Source organism: Coenobita brevimanus, chromosome 17 (genome assembly GCF_032717465.1).
Source record: "Coenobita brevimanus isolate Jiangsu-jjx chromosome 17, ASM3271746v2, whole genome shotgun sequence".
Classification (NCBI taxonomy): Eukaryota; Metazoa; Arthropoda; class Malacostraca; order Decapoda; family Coenobitidae; genus Coenobita; species Coenobita brevimanus.
In genome coordinates this window covers 26,252,958-26,259,946 of record NC_136970.1, presented here as the reverse complement: position 1 = coordinate 26,259,946, position 6,989 = coordinate 26,252,958, and the positions used below count along the sequence as shown (strand labels likewise).

Sequence of the window (6,989 nt, the reverse complement as noted above, 5' to 3'; positions counted from 1 at the left end):
GAGAGGGGCGAGTCTCAGACAAGGCAGCACTGTCAGTGTTGTACCATTTCAGTTCATAGGCAATAAGGGCAGTTCTACGGCGTGGTCTTGTGTCGTGGTCAGTATCAAGCAAGGTTCGTCTATTCCAGGTAGCAAGAGTCAGAGGGATTCCTTTGGTTTTTCGACTGCAAAGTGGAATAATTTGACAGACGCGGTTATCTGCCCAGGTGGTGCACAGCAGCGATCACTGGGCCGATGCCGCCTACGTGCAAGACTTGAGCTAGCGACTTCCAGCCACATCCATGACCTGTCACTGTCACCCTCTCCTGTTGCCATGGGTCTTTTGTTTTGATGAAAGATGAGTTGGAGAGGCGGTGAGTATAGCAGTGGGCTTGCGCAATGAATGGATTTGGTGTTATGGTGAGGGTGCGCAGTCCTTGTTATCACATTACTTTGCCCTTCCCAGCTTGTGATAGTGCCATAAAGATTCATAACGACCATCTATTGAGCAGGGCTACAGGAGACTGCCGGAAGCTTTGTCTGTCGAGCCCCGCCTTCCGTGGGACTCCACTCACGGATTTTTTGTTCGGGGTTTACTCTCCGTAGCCTCGAACCAACCATGGGCAATCCACGAGACAGTGGACCTGGGAACACTTGGTCTGACCCCTTACACACACACACACACACACACACACGCACACACAGCCATCACCAGTGTGCTCAGTAAAATGGGGCACACACATACACATCCATTCCTTCCACCTCTGACATCTTTGAAATTCCCGTGTTCACCCCATTGACAGAACGATTTGGCGTTAAATAGAGTATTTCCTAATGCCTGGTGAAGAGAGACCACTTCCTCGACGGCCTCAATTTTTTAAATAGGGGTGCAACCTTTGTCACGTGTACAATCCATATCCTGCTATTATTTCATCCATCTATTGCTTTTTTATCCATCTATTTCCATCCTCTGTCAGTTCATTTGCTTCCTTAATTTTCCTAACACACACACACACACACATACACACACACAAACACACACACACACACACACACACACACACACACACACACACACACACACACACACACACACACACACACACACACACACACACACACACACACTTCCTCCTTCCCTGTCCCACACTTCATCACAACTTGCTACTCTGACCCTCTCCCTCTCCAAGTCCTCAAGTACTTCCTCCTCTCACTCTGTCATCGGAAGTTATTATTCTCTCTCTTTCTCTCTCTCTCTCTCTCTCTCTCTCGCTCTCTCACACACACACAGGAACAAGGGTAACTGTAAAACCGTTAAAAGTTGTTAACTACGTGATGCATGGTGGGTGGTGGAGGCAATGGGTGAGGTGATGGAGTAAACGGCACGTAGTGGGGAGGGGAAATGTGAGGGACTTGGGAGAGAAGTGGAAATGTGAGAGCATCATGGATGAGATAATGGAGTAAAGAGCAGGTGGTGAGGAGGAAAAGGGTTGGGTAGGTGGGGAGGAGGGGTGGGGATGTGAAAGAATAATGGGCGAAAGGATGGAGTAAAGGACAGGCGGTGGGAAGGGAAAGGTGGGGAAGCTGGGGTGAGGTGGGGATGTGAGAGAATAATGGGTGAGATGGCGGAATAAAGGCCAGGTGGTGGGGAGGGGAAGGGTGGAGAAGTTGGTTGGGGAGGTGGGGACGTGAGAGAACTGGAGATGTGGATGGTCAGGTATAATAGCGCACTAACTTGTCACACCAACCCTCAGTCAGGAGAAATATATATATCTTGAGAGAGAGAGAGAGAGAGAGAGAGAGAGAGCGAGAGAGAGAGAGGCATTATTTCTCACATCAAAACATCCATTTATTCTATTATTCTGTTCAGAATTCGCGCATGATAGTACCCCATTGAACATTACACCAATACCAGTTTTTAATTTTTTCTGATAGTAAATGTCAAGTAATGGACACATATTATATACAGAACATTAATATATTAGTCTCACATCAATACACGTAGCGGCTGGGTAAATATTTTTGTTCTATTGGTCTGCTGCACTGGTGGAAAAGTCAGTTAGTTGTATATTCTTGCTTTATGCCAATACTGGACAGTGATGCATTTTTTCATTCATTCATTGTCAAACGCCATGTATCCCAAACGGGGTGGTCAAGGGCTTAGAGTTCATTGTTTTACAGGGATGAGCACTAACCCTCCACCAACCCCACTTGACACGTAGGGATGCCAACAGCATCTGGTGTTCCCAGGCGGTCACCCATCCAAGTACTAACCAAACCCAACGTTGCTTAACTTCGCTGATCGGACGGGAAGCGGTGTACTCAACGTGGCATGGCCGTTGATGCAACGACCAAGTAAATTAGTGTTTTTAAAGAAACCTATCGTATTTTTCTTTTTTTTTTTTTGACAATCCTTCCAACATCGCCTCTATCACATTTCCTTCCTTTCCCTTACGTCTTCCATTCCCCTCACTACCCTTTTCCCACCGCCCCACACATCCTCTCCCCTGCCAACACCTCTTCTGTCGCAATAACCATATATCTCGCCTCCCACACCAGTACAATCGTTCCACACCGACCCACCCACCCATTTCCTACCCACATGCTTACTATCACATTCATAACCACTTTTTCCTTGGTTACTCGTGTCCTTCCCCTAATCCCTACCGTAGTACAATTACCCCCACAGTCTCAGTTGAGTTTGACAATGTGCTTTTCCCCCTCCTGCCATTTTTTCTTAACTCTTTTTGTGTTTTCATGTTTTTGGATTTTACTGTTCATCTTAGGGGGGATGTTTTTTTTTTCCCCTTTGTTGGAATGTTTCGGAAACAAGAAATGTTTTCTTTTTTTTTCTTTTTGAGTTTGTGTATGAAATGTGCTGAGTGTCATGTCAGTACACTTGGATGCATCACTATGTCATCTTGCAATTCCCAGAGCAAGACATTTATACACGGGTTTCCTGCCACCACCATGACAACACTTATTGTGTGGCACAGAGTCATAGTACTTTTACACACACACACACACACACACACACACACACACACACACAGTAGAGAGTACTCTTATAATCTACAATAATGCTCGCGCCACGACAAGGCCATCTATACACTCTGCTCCTCTTTCCTCTTCCTCACCAACACCTCTACCCTTAACTGGTGTTTGGGGCATCACCCTTCCATCTGCGTACATGGCACCAGCCTCTGCATCGTGCACACATCATGGCGCCCCACCACCTCGTGCTGGGTATTCTTCCCAACAATTTCTGACTGGTGGTCTTCTCAGCTCCAAATTGGTTACACTTCACTGTTGCATGAAATCTCCCTACTAAACTCCTCCTCACCCCCCTTCCACCCCATCCATTACTCCTCTCTCTCTCTCTCTCGTACTCCAGCACAAACTCCCTCCCTACCTCACACACCTTCTATGGCTTACGCATTTTACCTTCCTTCGTAGTAAGTTAGTAATGTCTACCTCCCGTCTACTCATTCCCTTACTTCACTCCCTCACCTCCTCCAGCTCTCCCTCCCCCTCTCCCTAGTTCTCCCCCTTTCCTCTCCCCGGTAATGACCCTTCCAAGGTGTCCTTTTTTTTTTTTCTTCTTCTTCTTCACGTCATTTTTTCCCCTCGAATTTTTTTTTACCAAGAGTTGGGGCGGCAAGGGGGGATATTTCACTGATAACTATTTCCTTTTTCCTTCATCAACATTTGTGGAAACTGGGATGGGAATATGTTAGGTTAACAATGCCGTGAGGAGTTATAATAGAGGTATATTTCTGTCCGAACCACATAAACCATCTGATGTAATTCAGCTGTACCAGAAATAATGCCCTGTCTTGTTATTCCAGTAATGCCGGAAATTATGACAAGTTACTGATAAATGTGGCATTTATACTAGGCAGATGCGGGACGGCGGGAACTAAGATATCTTTGGAAGGAAAGATGAAAGGAAGAATGAAGAGAACAAGAAAGGTTGGAAGAAAGAAATCAAGAGAAAAATCAAGGTAACGAGAAAGCAAGGCTACATAAAAGTAAGGATAGAGGAAATGAGAGGTGCAGGAGTGTAGGCGGGGATGGGAGACGGAAGGTGGGTAAAAAAGAAGGACGATAAAGAAGAAGATAATGAAGAAAATCATGAAGGAAGACAGGGAGGCATGAAAGAAGGGCTGTAGGATGGTCAAAAGTTTCTGTAGAAAGAAAGGCAGGAAAGACATGGAGGAAGGTAGTGAAGGAAGTGTGGAGGGAGGGGTAAGAAAGAATGGTAAATGTGAGTATAAATGAGGGAAGTGTCAGTTAATCTACATAATGATGGTGCCACAAGACGTAAATACAGTACATACTAATCAGTTCTTACCACACCACCATCACCCTTAACCTTGAGGATAGAGAGTCTCTCTACAATTAACTCTTGTCATTTTCTGTCTGACTCTCATGCAGTTTTTTCCCTATTCTTAATCTCGGATTTTCTCTCTCATTATCTTTGTTTTTATTTTCCATATAATTTTGCTGCCTCATACTTTCTTTGTTTACCACTATCAGATCTTTTTGCTGTATTTCAATATCTTACTTTTCTATTTCACCAGCAGTTTCACATAGTGTACGAGATATAAAGCAGTTCATGTTATTCAGAGACAGCTCATGCTGGATGGATTAAGTAAATAATATCCATCGCCACATGACCCCGTAGTCAACATCATGTAAGGGTAGATGGCAAGCCCGAGGCCCTGGTGACATAGGATCAACAAACATGCACCCGTCTCCTGGGGCCTGGACCTACCGGTGTGTGCAAAGGGCAAGATCGTCGCTGCCATTGACGACTTCAATTATCAGACCATCAGACGTTTTCGTCAAAATCATTGTGAGTCAGCTAAAAGATTTATCAATAGTACAGGACTGTCTGTCAGTGATTTGACGACAGTGTTATTCTCTGTTGACAAAATAATACCAAAATTATTTTTCATTTAAATCAAATGAAACATTATCGCATTGTTGTCATCCTCCTCCCATTAGTTGTTTGTAATCTCTTCGACAGACAGGCAGCCACACGGAAAGACAGTAATGTAGATTTAACTTCAGTGCACACTGAAAGAGGAATTACAGACTAGTTCAGTGAACGTATCCATACTTCAAGGAGGGTGAGGGTGAGGGTGAGTTAGGGTGAGGGAGAGAGAGAGGGCGAGTTGAAGTGGCAGAGGTGAGGGTGAGGGAGTGTGGGTTAAAGTGGCAGGCGTGAGGGTGAGGGATATGGTGGGTTAAAGTGGCAAGCGTGAGGGTTAGGATGAGTTGAAGTGCCCGGAGCGAGAATGTGGGAGAGGGGGAATTGAAATGGCAAAGGTGAGGGTGAGGGAGAAGGTGAGTTGAAGTGGCAGGGGTGAGGGTGAGGATGTTACGGGGGATGTGAATTTAGGATTAAAATGCTGATACATGTATATAATCTGTTGACACAAGGTGAATCGACTTGTGAAATCAAGTAGTAAGTTTTACTTTATGTGGCATACTTAGCCGATTCTCTAAGGACGTGAATTTTATAAACTTTCTCAATAGTACACAGCGGAGACTATCTACTCACGAATGCTGTATCATCAGTACTGTTGGCCTCTGAGAAAGTGATTTTACCTGCTGGCAATCAGTAACTAATAATAATAATGGACAGGTCCTTGCTGGTGCTTAACTCCTGGCTGCCACATCGGATTTAAGTTTTAATATGGAAGAACTGGCTTAAATACCAGTCGTGATTAAGAAGTTTGTGCGAACTGGGAGTAGCACAGTAAAGTAAGCTCAGTGTGGAGAATGAAGCACGATTCTACATTTACATTAAGCTCAAGAAAAGAACTGTAAATTAATTAATTACAATGAAGTAAATTTACGTTACATCTCAAAATTTCATTCAATAGGGGAATTCACTGTCACAGGGGAACTAGTGAATTCAAATATCAAAGGAAATACACTCACTCATTCAAAAGCTAATTAGACTTAAACCTAGGAAAACGAAAGGAAATACTGGTCAGTGGAGGGAACGGAGCTGAAGCTACGTAAGCCTGGGCGTCTGTCTGTTTCTACGACAGGTGCTGCTCGCTTCTAAGCCCATTACTCCGATCATCAACTCGGTGGGGAGATGCGGGGAATAGCTGTACAATGGAGACGCTGCTCTCAACATTGGGGATAACGAGTACCTTCTCCCAAGGAAGTCAGAACCTGACTGATGTAACCAAGCCGGGTATGGGAGTAAGAGATGGCCATGTTCACCGGAAGTGGGCGTGGCCTAATTTCAACGGTCAATGGAGGCAGGGCAAACGATATACACACGCAATAAAATCACTCAGTGGAGCGCTAATGTCATGCGTAAGAACACTTTTGAAACAGTGACCAATGTTCTGAAAAACTATCCCGATCAAAGTGCATACAGGGATGGTTAAACTGAGTGACACACAGTGGGTTTCCCACTAAAGTTCATGGTTTCTCACTAAAGTACAATCACGAATTTGTATAAATACGCAATCACGCGAATTCGTGACAGAGAGAGAGGGTGAATTAAGGTGGTAGGGGTGAGAGTGAGTTGAAGCGGCAGAGGTGGCGGTGAGTTAGGAGAGGGAGCAGCAGAGATGAGTGGAAGAGAAATTATGAGAATAATACCTTCCTCAGGTAATGTGGGGTCTGTGGGACACACGCTATTTTTCTTAGTGTTGTTTCATATATTACTATAAGGTCTTGGGATCTGGTTTTCCCTCTACCTTCCTGACTAGTAGACTAGTGTAGGGAGGTGATGGGGTCAGTTCGGGATCTGGCTCTGTTATCGCAGTAAAGGGCCTTGGGGTCCACTGGACCCCGCATTACCTAACCTGTGATTTTTTTTCCCCATAATCTTCAATACCAAAAAAAAAAAAGAAAAAAAAATTGACATGTGCTTCTCTTACTTATGACAGAAACATTGGCCATTACTGTACATCATGCAATGATAGAGAACTGGTGGAACATATCAGTTTTGGTATGACAGCCACTTATTTCATTTG

The 6,989-nt window shown here is 44.6% G+C and overlaps 1 non-coding gene across 1 annotated transcript; it reads right to left on the bottom strand.

The window, feature by feature from the left end:
• Positions 1–2,204: 2,204 nt before the first annotated feature.
• On the bottom strand, positions 2,205–2,323 carry LOC145391298 (5S ribosomal RNA). Its single transcript, XR_013895812.1, has one exon. It is a non-coding gene; the product is annotated as a 5S ribosomal RNA (ribosomal RNA).
• Positions 2,324–6,989: the final 4,666 nt, after the last annotated feature.